Source organism: Erpetoichthys calabaricus, chromosome 14 (assembly GCF_900747795.2).
Source record: "Erpetoichthys calabaricus chromosome 14, fErpCal1.3, whole genome shotgun sequence".
Taxonomy (NCBI): domain Eukaryota; kingdom Metazoa; phylum Chordata; class Cladistia; order Polypteriformes; family Polypteridae; genus Erpetoichthys; species Erpetoichthys calabaricus.
In genome coordinates, this window is record NC_041407.2 from 8,539,269 (window position 1) to 8,552,852 (window position 13,584).

The 13,584-nt window shown below is 42.5% G+C and overlaps 1 protein-coding gene across 1 annotated transcript in view; it reads left to right on the top strand.

Moving 5' to 3' along the window:
- The first annotated feature begins 206 nt into the window (after positions 1-206).
- ccdc57 (coiled-coil domain containing 57) overlaps positions 207-13,584 on the top strand; it is a 92,661-nt gene continuing 79,283 nt past the window's right edge. The window contains exon 1 of the mRNA XM_028819228.2: positions 207-296. The gene's annotated coding sequence lies outside the window, so the exon portion shown is untranslated. The remainder of the gene's footprint in view (positions 297-13,584) is intronic.

Here is a 13,584-nt window from a genome sequence, read left to right on the forward strand (position 1 = left end):
ACTGGCCAAACGACACCTTTTATTTAACGTGTTGCACGTCACGCGTCTTCAAGTTCTTATAAAGCTGCGGCGATTATTAGTTATTAGTAATTAGTATGCCTCATTGACTCATCTCGAAGAAGGCTATTCACGTTTTCCGACGGACACATTTCACTGTAACCCTTCGCCGTTTTTGTTGGTTGCTATGGGTACCGTGATGACGCGGTTGATTTAAACCGAGACGGTGGAGGCGGAGGAACCGGAAGTGATTCGCGCTGTGTATCGATGAGTGGCTAACAAACGTTGTGTGGTTGCAGGTGAGTAGGATTTTATTACGAAGGCGAGTTGTGTGTCACTTCATTTGTAAGAGGGAACTTAAGTCGAGAGTTACTTCATGAAGAATACACAGGAAAGACGCGGAGGCGCGTACTGCCACCCCTGACTCACTTTGAATCATCCATCCATCCATCCATTTTCCAACCCGCTGAATCCGAACACAGGGTCACGGGGGTCTGCTGGAGCCAATCCCAGCCAACACAGGGCAGGAACCAATCCTGGGCAGGGTGCCAACCGACAGCAGCACTTTGAATCATACTTACTTTATTTAAGTGGAAAAGGGGAATATAATAATTTATGTCGCTGATCTTTCACATAAAAATGCATGCTGCTTTCAATTCACAAAAAGAAGTTGTATATCGTGCTATACAGTTGTGTGACGATCAGACTACCTCGGCGTGCACGAATTTAAAGACCTTTAGACACCAGTTAGGGGTGTCATTTATGTGTCGCCTTACACTTCAGCATCATTTTCCATGTTAATTTAACTTGATTGTGGACTCATTTGTCCTCATCATTTATCTAGCCCACTTATAAACTGTTAAGATAGCCTACTGTACCTGGGCAGCATTTAGCACAAGGAGGAAACCAACCCCACACAGGGTTTCAATCCATCACTTAGCCCACCTATACACACAGACAAAATCGGGTTAATTTGCAGTCGCCGATAAACCAAACCAAACCTTTATTGTAAAATGTAGGTAAAAAATATACGGGAACACAAGGAGAACACGCAAACTTTACCAGCAGTATATGGGACAGGGTGGCCTGGTCCTTGAAAAATTAAAAGCTCAAGGACAGCTTAAATATAGTATAGTTGCCCAAAAAATAGTCTAATGCCTAATGTAGCTAAAGCGGCACAATATAAAGCATACATCAATCTATATTTCCATTGTGACAACACGATGTAATACTGCCTGTGAGTGAATAGCGTTACTTTCTCTCTAACTAGGGGGCTCCGCCCCCTGCTCGCTTCGCTCGCCAACCCCTGGTGTTGGGAAATGACAAAGAGCGTGATGTATGAATGAGATATAGAATAGTGTGAAGGTGTAGATGATGCAAATAGAAAGCAAACAATAAAGTGTGTGGCACAGTGTAAAGGTTTATTGGAAAATTTCTTTGTACACGCCTTTTAAGTGTAAAAGGTAATTTCAGGTCAGAACTTGTAAGGTCAATGAAGATGGTCATCGTCGTGATCAGAGTCAACTTTGTCAGAGCTTAGAAAGAGTTGTGTCTCTCCAGGAAGTAATGGAATGACTTGGGTATTTATGTTTTCTACATTAATATTGTTTGGACATAATATAGCGCGTTGTGTTAAAAGGGGCATTTGGTGTAATGAGATTGCTGTTCCAAATATCTCTGTAACAAAGTCGTCGCAGATAAAGGCTTGAGGAATTGTACTAATATCTGGGTGAAGTCTATCTGTATTGGTGAGTGTACCATCTCCCAGATGTAATAACCAATTGTTATGATCTGGATCTGGACATCGCATGTTTTGTACTAACTGTATCTTTTGAAAGCAATGCCAATTGTCTGCGTATTTTAAGGTGCACTGAACAATAGCTGAGCGCATGGCATGTGGACCAATAGCTAAGCACTGTCTAAAATCTCCTCCTAATAAAAGTACCTTTCCTCCAAAGCGAATATTATTATTCATCAATGTTTGTAGAAGTTTATGAATGGTGTTGAGTAAGTGACTGGATGCCATTGTACATTCATCAATAATTAACAGTTTTGCAAGACGGATGTCATGTGCAGTGCTACTGTTCATGTTCATAGTGGATAAAGATTTGTAGGATGTAATCCATCCATCCATTTCCCAACCCGCTGAATCCGAACACAGGGTCACGGGGGTCTGCTGGAGCCAATCCCAGCCAACACAGGGCACAAGGCAGGGAACCAATCCAGGGCAGGGTGCCAACCCACCGCAGGACACACACAAACACACCCACACACCAAGCACACACCAGGGCCAATTTAGAATCGCCAAACCACCTAACCTGCATGTCTTTGGACTGTGGGAGGAAACCGGAGCGCCCGGAGGAAACCCACGCAGACACGGGGAGAACATGCAAACTCCACACAGGGAGGACCCGGGAAGCGAACCCAGGTCCACAGGTCTCCCAACTGCGAGGCAGCAGCGCTACCCACTGCGCCACCGTGCCGCCCACTTGTAGGATGTAATGCAGTTCATAAAGTTTTCACTTTCAGGTACATCGTCAGTTATAAGCTTCTGTAGATATTCAGGATATGAATGTAAAGGAGGCAGTCTAATTTGACCCTTTTGACAACAAGGTGTAAATGTATTACTTGTATTGCCAGTTGTTTCTTCAGGGAAGTTAAGTGAATGACAATGATTGCAAATGACATTCATTAATCCCAATGAATTTTCCTGAATAGTGGACTCATTATTGAACGCGTTGTCAGCTAACTGGCGCAAGTGTTTAGCAGGTGTCTGTCGTTGATGTTCGTGACGTGTATCTTTTGCTTGTGCCGTTTGAGAGGCGCGTTGTTGTATGTGTAGTATTTGGGACGTGTTGTTTTGGAGCTGTAATCGATTTGCCTGTGCTGTGTGAGAAGCCCGTTGTAGTCTACTGCGTGCATTGTTTGTATTGAGTGTTGCTCGTTTTTGTATGTCGGTCAGTTGAGCTTTCTCTTTTTGGAGCCTTGCCTGCTTGTTTTCCGGCATTGCAGATGCGCGGTGTAGACGTCTGTGTTTATTTATTTTGTCCCTTCGCTGCCGTTTCTGTATGTCTGAGAAGGGAGGTGTTTCGATGCAGCACTTTGAGACGCGTGCTGTATGCGTGTACGTTCATTGTGTCTGTCCATATGCGCTCGTTTCTGTTAATGTGTTAGTTGAGCTTTCCGTTTTTGGAGCCGAGACATTTTTTCTTCCGGAGTTTCAGAAGCACGTTGTAGCCGACGTGTATTGTTTTTTTTTCATGCGGGTTCGTGTGTTTGGTCCCGTCACTCGAGCCGTATTGTTTTGTACCTGTGATCGGGAATTCATTACTTGTTTGTTCTTCAGCGTTAGGGATATGGATAAGTTATAAGGAGGATCGCACTCACTGTTAATATGGAGCCTTTTCTGTGGTTAAACGGTTAATAGTGGATCAGTATAATGAGATCGACCTATGCTGCCTAATTTGAATGTGTTGAGATGACGTATGTTTAATACGGATGGTTCGTTCAGTAATGGGCAGGGTTGCCACCCGTCTTGTAAAATACGGAATCGTCCCGTATTGGAGAATGAAATTGCGCGTCCCGTTTTGAATCAATACGGGACGGGTTTTGTCCCGTATTTTTTTTATCATTTTTTTTAAAAGCAGCGTCTCATGCAAATCATCCCACACGCATTTTATGAAGATGCCTCCTTTCCTACTTTTGATTGGGTAATACTTGATGTCATTGTTAGTTTGATTGGTCATTTTAACTGTCCAGTGAGGAGGGCGGGTCTTTTAAGTAGAGTCCGCAAAGTGTTGGCACTGGGATGTGGCCCCCGCTGCAGTATGCGTCCCTTATTTTTTTGTATTAAAAGTGGTAACCCTAGTGGGGCTTTGTGTCTCATTTCTTATTTATGTTAGTGTGGTCGTGGGTCCGAATCCTCCTTTTTGTGTATGTTTCGTGTGCTATGTCCGTAGTCTGTCCCGTTTTGTGTCCAATGGGTTTGTGTGGCGCTCGCGTCGGACTTTTTTTTTTTTTTTGTGTGCTAGGGGCGCGTTGCCTCACTTTTTTTATCTCTGTTAGTGGAGGGGGTGTTTGTTTGTAGTGGGTCTGAATCCTCTTCTTTGTGTGCGTAGCGTTTCGTGTGCTATGTGGCACTTGCGTCTGACTCCTTTCTTTTTGGTGTTCTAGGGGCGCGTCGCCTCATTTCTTATTTCAGTTACTGCAGGGGGGCTTTGTGTGTCGTGGGTCTCAATTCTGTTCTTTGTGTGTGTTCCGTGGGCTTCGTGCAGCGCCGGCGTCTGACTCCTTTTTTCTGTGTGCCACGAGCGCCTCATTTCTAATTTTATGTTGCTTTCCATCCGGTTTCCGTTGCTTGGAAGGGGGGTTTTATGGGGGCGCCTGCGCAGTACGTCTTTTGCGTCCACGGCCCATGGCCGGATGTCCCTGCGTCCATCCGGTTTACCATTCTCGGTTAGTAATATGGATGGATAAATAAACCGACTTTTTCGAGTGTTTGTCCCAGTGATTTGCTAATTGTCATAGCAAAAGCTTTTCTAATGGGAAACTGTAAACATTTTAATACAATTGGCAGATCAAGATCTCCTTTGGTGTCTAATATTATCCGTGGAAGATATACTACATTACCTTTCTTGGCGCCTGTTAAAATTTTACATGTCAGAATTATTTGACCAATTTTGAATACAACTAATCTTGTCCTATTGTATAGCCCATCCCTCAGACATAAATTACGCAATAACATTACAGTCCTTCTTTCAACAGTAATTTGGCCGGTGGAAGACTGGAAAACGTAAAAATTTATAAGAGTTGAGGGTGCAGGAAGAGTGTCTAACAAAAGCATTCACATGAATGAGAGGTGAGAGGACCGTGGGTGTGGGCCATTAACTGGAAATGGCTGAGAGGAGGGCAGGACTTGAAAAAATCTCTTGCCAATAGTCTTGTCTTTTATAATGGATAGATATATTATACAAGGTGATTTACAACATTTGAGATACAATTGTTTCCATTACTTTTGCTTTTCCAATTGGAGCCCAGGCAGGTGAAGTGACTTGAGTTGAACCCAGTCCCACTATTCCCACACAGCCTGCTATACACACACATTTAGCTGCCTATGCATGCTGATAGAGAAAGCACATTTCATTTTGCATTTTTTGAGCACACCTTTTCTGATAAATATACTTTGTCTTCAAGGGGAAATTTAAAAGTTTATAGAACCTAAGGGGTAAAAGAAAAAAATATATAATCAAAAAAAAAAAAAAAAAAAAGATAAACGTAACTAAAAAACTATGTATAAAACAAACAATAAGTCCTCCAGACACACAAGAGCTTCTTGCTTCACCCAGAGAGCTACTGCTGTCAGTCACAGGCTTGTAGGTGGGAGTAAGAGATGGTCAGATCTGCTTATGATTATTTGATTGGAAGTTCAGACATGAGCTTGCTTTTTTTTTTTTACACTTCCCTTACAGACTATCTATTGATCATAATTTCTCGAAAAGACAGACGTGTAAAGCCTTCTGTTCATTCATAGCTCTAGTGGTGCTGACGTCAGCTGGTTTGGGAGAAGCCTGGAAGCTTTCATCTTCCGCAGACTGGATTAACTGTAAAAACACCGACTGGAGACATGCCGTTACGTTATGGGGGGGGGACAGCATTTTAGCCGGGACTTGCAGAGCCCTCAAAGAAATGCGCTTAATGTCACTACTGGGTCCTCTGCCCTGTGGAATTTCTCTGGAAACCATAAAGTGTAACACAGCATTACAAACGTAGCCTGATCAACTGCTGTGCAACTTAAGGTTACTTGGTACCTTTTTAGAGCTAATTGTGTACGTCAAAAGCACCATATAAAATAAAAAAAAATTTTTTTTCTACCCAGGCAGTGAAATCGGGTGGATTTCATTTGACACCACTAAGCCTGATCCTGAGTGAGTCGCTTTTTACTTTATTATTGCACTCTTCTTACTGCAGCACGACCCAGAGCACTGCCTGCCTTTATTCTTTTTTTGCCGTCAGCATATCATAATACGGGACTACAAATTATTATTCTTTTTTTTCAAAAGTTTTGCTTTCTAAAAATTTGTTGGTGATTTGTGACATTTATGACAACGATAAATGAGGAAACTGGCAACCGAGTTTTTAAACATTTGGTAAGGTGTGGCGCTGATGTTGCTCTATGAGTCTATGCATTAATGATGCTGTTTATTTGTGGATGCTTTTCCGTTTTGTTTTTTCCTCCGTTCCAGCCTTAGTTACTTTAGAGGTACACCTAATAAATAGTAGTTGATCGCACTGCTCCCTGTGGTAATGGTTTGTTCTGAGTAAGTGTGTATTCTGATTGTGTTGAAGGCGCAGTCTAAGTGGTGATTATGATAGACTGTTTCATGCTAAACACAAATCTAAGCTCGGATTGTATCATGTTGGAATTTAGAGAAACACAAAATTAACTTTTGCTAAGATGCAATGTCAAACTAATGTGGTTCTGACACCATGGCATTAGTTCAACTGAGCCAAATTCTGCTGCCGATTGTTGTTTATACTCGCCATGGCTGTGGAGAACACAAAGCCTCCACCTCCGATTCCTCAATTTCGAAATTAGACAGACATTATTCACTATGTTGATTGAAGGCACACCACATACAAGACACAAGGCACTTCATCACAGCCGGAATGAATCATCAGGAAACTGTTGTAGCACTCCAGCCTGTTAAAGCTGTAGTGACGTTATTGTGGCTTCCAAACACTGAGTAACAGTAGTCAGCTGTTCTTATGTCTTCTGTTCCTCTGCATTCAGTAAAACCTAGAAGTGCAGGATTTCCATTTACAGGAAATTTACGGATATTTGTGTTGTTGCCATAGTTTCAGATGCTTCCCTCTCTTTTGTCCTTTTCCTATAAATTGACCTCTTTTATGGAGTTAACTTCCTAAATTGTATCCTGATAATGATAACTAACAGTGAGTGGAATAGACACGGGGGCTGAAGACACTGAATGTCAAAAAGCTGCAGCTACTGGCGTGTCAGCCCACTACGTGGTCATGGTAAACGATGGCTTAAATAACCAGAAAGAGCGGAATGAAAATCATAATGATGGCGAAGAAGGTTTAAAAAAACTGAAATGAATCCCCCATTTAACACACAGAAATACTTGCTATCCTGTAGTAATATTCATCAAACCCAGTTTTGCAATTTCTTGACTGGCACCAAAGCACAGAATCTGGGATATACCAGCTTGCTTATTTAAAGCAGAAGTCCAGTTAAATGCTAGCAGCCATACCAGCTGAACAACAACAGCATCCATATTACTAACCGAGAATGGTAAACCGGAAGGCACAGACGCAGGTACACGGCAATGGACGCAGGAGACATAGTGCGCAGGCGCCTACAGTGCGCGTCTCATAAACCGCAAGCGAAGTCTGATCCACCGCGCACATTTTCATACAAATAATGCAGTTCAAAGTGCTTTACATGATGAAGACAGAGGAAAAAAGACAAAATAAGAATTAAAATAAGAGAACACTAATTAACATAGAATAAAAGTAAGGTCCGATGGCCGGGGAGGACAGAAAAAACAAAAAAAAAACTCCAGACGGCGGGAGAAAAAAAATAAAATCTGCAGGGGTTCCAGGCCACGAGACCACCCAGCCCCCTCTAGGCATTCTACCGAACATAAATGACATCAATCAGTCCTCATGGTATTCAGGGTTCTGATGGAAGGACTTGGTGATGATGGTCACATGGACTTCTGGTCTTTAATCCATCAATGTAGGGACATCACGGTGCTTTGATTAGGTGGTGGTGAACGTCTGGTCAGGTAGTCCACTTGAAGCTCAGCATGTTTAGCCCGGCCGGTACTTGGATGGGGGACCATCTAGGAAAAGCTTGGCTTGATGTTAGTGAGGCCAGCAAGGGGGAGTTTACTATGTGGTCTCTGTGTGGATCCCAGTAGGGGGGGAAAAAACATAAAATTTGGAAAAAATGTGAAGCTGAGGTCCTGACTCCCTGTGGTCATAGAAGATCCCTGGGCATTTATTGAAAAGAGTAGGGTGTACACTGATCATCTTCTTTTTTCGGCTGCTCCCGTTAGGGGTTGCCACAGCGGATCATCTTCTTCCATCTCTTTCTGTCCCCGTCTTCTTGTTCTGTCACACCCATCACCTGCATGTTCTCTCTCACCACATCCATAAACCTTCTCATAGGCCTTCCTTTGGCTAAATTGCCCACTATGGCCTGATCATTATGGGCCCCCTAATTATCCCCTGTCTCTAATTGGCTATCTCTCTCACCCCTTCACTGCCTAATAGCTGATGTTTGGTGAATGTGCTGGCGCAAGAATGGCTGCCATTGCATCATCCAGGTGGGTGCTACACATTGGTAGATAGTGGAGTGCCACTTCAACCACCATGTAAAGTGCTTGGAGTAGGTTGCAAAAGTGCTATATAAATATAATTAATTAATTAATATTAAATGCAGGCCAAACCTGGAGCTGGCATGACTGACCCTGAGGACCACATGTGAGTTCATGGAGCTGAAATCTGCTGTAAGACCAGAGCACCTTAACGTTTTCAGAGTGTGTGTACTTTGGTGTGAGCGAGGATGTGGCCCAGTGACACCAGTTGTGTTTCTGCTTTCTATTTAGGAGTAGATGCTAATATGGCCTTTCACTCACCGACTGTCTTCACCTGCTTTCTTTCCCTCAGATATCTGCCGCTCCTAAATCCTAGGGTAGGGGTCCCTTAGGTTCAGTCCTGGGGTGCCCCTCTGTCTACCAGTTTTTATTATGCCTCTAGTTGATCTAATTGTTTCATTTGATAGCCCCTTCTCTTTTTTTGCGTTCAGAAAAGAACATTCGGATGATATTCAGAAATTTGTAGGTTTTCTGTAGTCTTACATCATTTTCTTTTTACTTGATGTTTTTCTGTAACGTCTGCTCCCTCAATTGTATCCAAATACTGACATTTCGTGACAAGCAGTGCAGATGAAGCTTCTTCAGTGTCGCATTCATGCATGCGCCCATCCTTTTTGTAAGTCCGCAGGGTTGCAGGTAAGCTGGGGGATATCCCAGCAAGCATTGGGTGCAAGACAGAAACAACATCAGAACAAGGGTGCCAGCCCCTCACAGGGTGAACACACAGAAGTGGGCCAATTTAGGACTGTCAGTTCACCTAACCTGCATGTCTTTGGTGTGTGGGAGGAAACCCACGTGGACACACACGTTCGTTTGTGTGCTAATTAACTGCAGTTGTTCATTTCTACCTGTTTCTTCTTTTAACTGTATTTGTTTACCAAGCTGTTAGGTTTTTGCCCTATTGTGTCCATCTCTCCATTTTTCCAAACTTGCTTATCCAGAGCAGGGTCACAGGGAAGCTGGGGGCAACCACAGCAAACATTGGGCACAAGGGTGCCAGTCCATCGCAGGGTGTGCACGCTGACACACTCACTAGGGGCAATTTAGCAACGCCAGTTCAGCTAACCTGTATGTCTTTGGACTGTGGGAGGAAACCCAAGCATACATGCATGTTCATCTGTGGGCTAATTAACTGGGTGGTTCTCTAGGGTGGTCCCACCGCAACTGCCGGTGTTCATTCCAACCAGCTTCTGCTCTTAACGGTCTCCTGACTTCATTATGTAAGCTGTTATTTCTCAGTGTTCAGCCTTTTTAGTGTCAATCCAGAAATTGCAAAATGGATTTGCTAATTTTTATTGGAGTGTGGTAAGCATTTCTGTATGCAACATGGAGGTGAATTTTATTTATTTATTTATTTTTTTAATGTTGCTCCTTTTTCATTTTCTGGTTCTTTAAGCCCATAAATTAGCACACAAGTTAGGGTTAGGGTTAGGGATCTGCACTGGCAATCGGAAGGTTGCCGGTTCGAATCCCGTAAATGCCAAAAGGGACTCTGCTCTGTTGGGCCCTTGAGCAACGAAGGCCCTTAACCTGCAATTGCTGAGCGCTTTGAGTAGTGAGAAAAGCTCTATATAAATGCAAAGAATTTTTATTATTATAAGTGAACATTACACTGATATAGTCATGATAGGATTTCATACTTAATTTTTGGTCATTGTTTTGCTTCTTTTTCTTCCATTTTCAACACCGCAAACTTCATTTCTGCATTTAAATTTCACGTGAGATTAATATTTGGCAGTGCTGATTTTTAGTTTGTCTCTTTTCCAACAACATATCATTTTTCAAGGGAGCCTCCATTTTCTAGCATCTTTCTGTACTGTTGCTAGGGTAACTGTTGCCATAGCATGTCATCGGGTCAATAGTTTACAGTGGATATAAAAAGTATACAACCACCAAACTCCCCTCCCCCCAGCAACAAAATGGCAAATTTTGTGTGCTAAAATAATTAAACCCATCAGAACTTATTCCCCCTTTATTGCAAAGTTGCAGTCTATACAAAATGGTGAAAACAAATCAGAAACTGTTTAGTGAAAAAGGGGAAAAAAAACTCCTACACAAATGGTTGCATTAGTGCACCGACACACACACACTAAACTAACACTTAGCTGAAGACCCTTTTGATTTTATTTAGTCTTTTTAGGGTCTACCAGTTTGGCACATCTGGATTTGGCGATTTTTGCCCACTCCTCCAGATGTGTCAAATTCCGAGGGCATCTCCTGTGCAAAGCTCTCTTCAGGTCACCCCAAAGGTCTGGGTGGGCTCTGGCTGGGCCATTCCAGGACATTGACCCTCCTTTGATGAAGCCATTAATAATAATAATAATTCTTTGCATTAATATAGCGCTTTTCTCACTATTCAAAGCGCTCAGCAATTGCCGGTTAAGGGCCTTGCTGAAGGGCCCAACAGAGCAGAGTCCTTTTTGGTATTTACGGGAGTCGAACCGGCAACCTTCCGATTGCCAGAGCAGATCCCTAGCCTCAGAGCTACCACTCCGTCCTTGATTTTGATGGATGCTTTGGTTTGTTGTCATGGTGGAAAAGTGAAGTTCCTCCATCTTAAGCTTCCTAGCAGATTCTTAATGGTTTTGTGCCAAAAGAGACTGCTAGTTGGAGCTCTTCATGACTCCATCCACCTTGACTAATGCCCCAGTTTCAGCTGAAATGAAGCAGCCCCAAAGCGTGAAGTTGCCTCCATCATGCTTCATTGTGGCTTAGGTGTTCTTTTGATAATGTGCTGTGTTATTTTTGTGCCAATCAAAGCTTTTGGAATTATGGCCAAGTAGTTCCACCTTGGTCTCGTCAGACCATAATACATTTTTCCACATGGTTGTGGGAGACATGGGAGAGGGACCTTTTTGCAAAGTTTAGCCATGCTTGGATGTTTTTCTTTGTGAGTAAAGGCTTTTGTCTTAATAAATTTTATTTATACTGCACTTTATATAAACAATCTCAAAGTGCTAAAATAAAGAAATAAAAAAAAAAGACCTATAAAATACTTCAATAATAACATATCTTTCTAAAAAGATAAGTTTTTAAATCTCGTTAAAATCTCGTCTTGCTACACTGCCCCACATCCCACACATACGAAGAACGGACTGATTGTTGTCACATGTTGGGAATAACAAGGACTTGCCAGAAAATCCGAGAAGTGTCCAGCTGCAGTCAGGACAGTTTTAGGCCTCGGACAGACAGATTCAGCGACCTGAGACCTTCTGGGGCCCATAATATGATGCCCCTGTCACCGGCATCTCTTTTGACTCCACCCACTTTCCATGCCCCCACCCCACCCCTGTGTTAGCGGTACACTTTTGTGCTAAATGTACTATTATGGTAATGGTGGCAAACTGAACATGTGTGCAAAAAAATATTTATTTTAAATAAAAATAAAGTTTCACCAGGATAAACTGTTGTGCTAAGATAATAAACTTCTATTTGTACTTGCTGCGAGGTTGCGAAGCCATCCGCAGTGGGTATGGAAAGCCGTTCAGCTAACAGTCTTAGCTGGGCTACTCGAATGACTACTTTATACTATTTCTTTGTGAAATCGTCATGAGGGGCGTGTAATATAGGCGTCAGTTCACCAGTGAAACAGGAGTGGCTCCAGAAGGGGGGCATCAATTTATGGACCTCATAGTATCTGAAGTGCTCGGTTCTGTCTTGACTGCAGCTGGACTCTATTGGAAAATCCCCCAGCTCCTTTAATGTTGCTGTAGGCCTGTCGGTGGCCTCCTTGACCAGTTTTCTGCTTGTCTTCTCATCAGTCTTGGAGGGACGTCCTGATCTTGGTTCAGCCATATTTTCTCCACTTGTTGATGAATGTGTCCAGTGTGCTCCATGGGATGTTTAATGCTTTGGATACCTTTTTTGTATCCCCTGTCCTGATTGATAACTTTCAATGAGGAGATTCCGTTCATGTTTTAAAAGCTCTTTCCGGACCATGGCTTTTGGAGTGTGTTGCAATCAAGAGGATATCCGAATAAATCTTACAGGAACAGCCAAACTTTTTATCTGAGCTTATTCAGAGCCACTTGAATTAATGGTAGGTGTGCACTAACTGCTATTTGAGATGAGACCTCTTGTGATTGTTTGATTCCGAATGCAGCCACATCCAAAGGGTCTGCACACTAACACAACCAGCTTTTTGTAGGATTAAACTAAAGCGTTTGATTTGTTTTCACCTTCTTTATGTAGATTGTAATTTTGCAAGAATTCTGGAATAAACTCTGACAGAATTTATCTTGGTTTCATCTTTTTTTATTGCACAAAATGTCCAGTTTTGCCCCAGGGGTCTAAACTTTTATAAACACTGTAAAGTTCAGCCCTATTTGATTCCTGGTATTTGTGTTTAGATAAACACAAAAAGATATCGGTGTGGGCTTTTGTGTTTGAATTTCTGATACTGCTTTGTTTTCCCCAACTTTAAATTTTGATATGGATTCTTGGCTTTGACGGAACACAGTTTTGGTTTTTAAATTTAGGCTTAGCTCACGTTTGCCGTTTTTCATCTATTGCTCCTCTGTGTCTGTTTCACCGTGCACTCTCGTTCAGACTTTATTGACCTTTGCAACATTTATTTCAATAATGCATTTTTATACAAAGAATGAAGCTCAAGATGTCAAAGTTACAATAAATTCCTGAACAAATCGGATATAGATAAGAATAAGAGTGAATAAATAATAGGGCGGCACGGTGGCGCAGTGGGCAGCGCTGCTGCTTCGCAGTTAGGAGACCTGGGCTCGTTTGCATGTTCTCCCTGTGTCTCGGTGGGTTTCCTCCCACAGTCCAAAGACATGCAGGTTAGGTGCCTTGGCAATCCTAAATTGTCCCTGGTGTGTGATGGGCTGGCGCCCTGTGTGTGTGCTGGCTGGGATTGGCTCCAGCAGACCCCTGTGACCCTGTAGTTAGGATATAGCGGATTGGATAATGGATGGATGAATAAATAATATACCAAAGATATTAGACAAGAATTAATTGATCAGATCAGATGATGGCACTTGGAGTTATAATAAAATTCAGAGTGCAGAATTGGTCTCCTTGGGTATTAATGACACTCAAAAATAATTTTTTACCCTCCTTAAAATTCAAGAAAATTTAAAACCAACTCAAACCATAGCACATTTTTGGTACTCCAGGGTGCAGAATTTCGATCAGGACCCTGTGGCGTAGTGAGGGGGTGGCATTATTA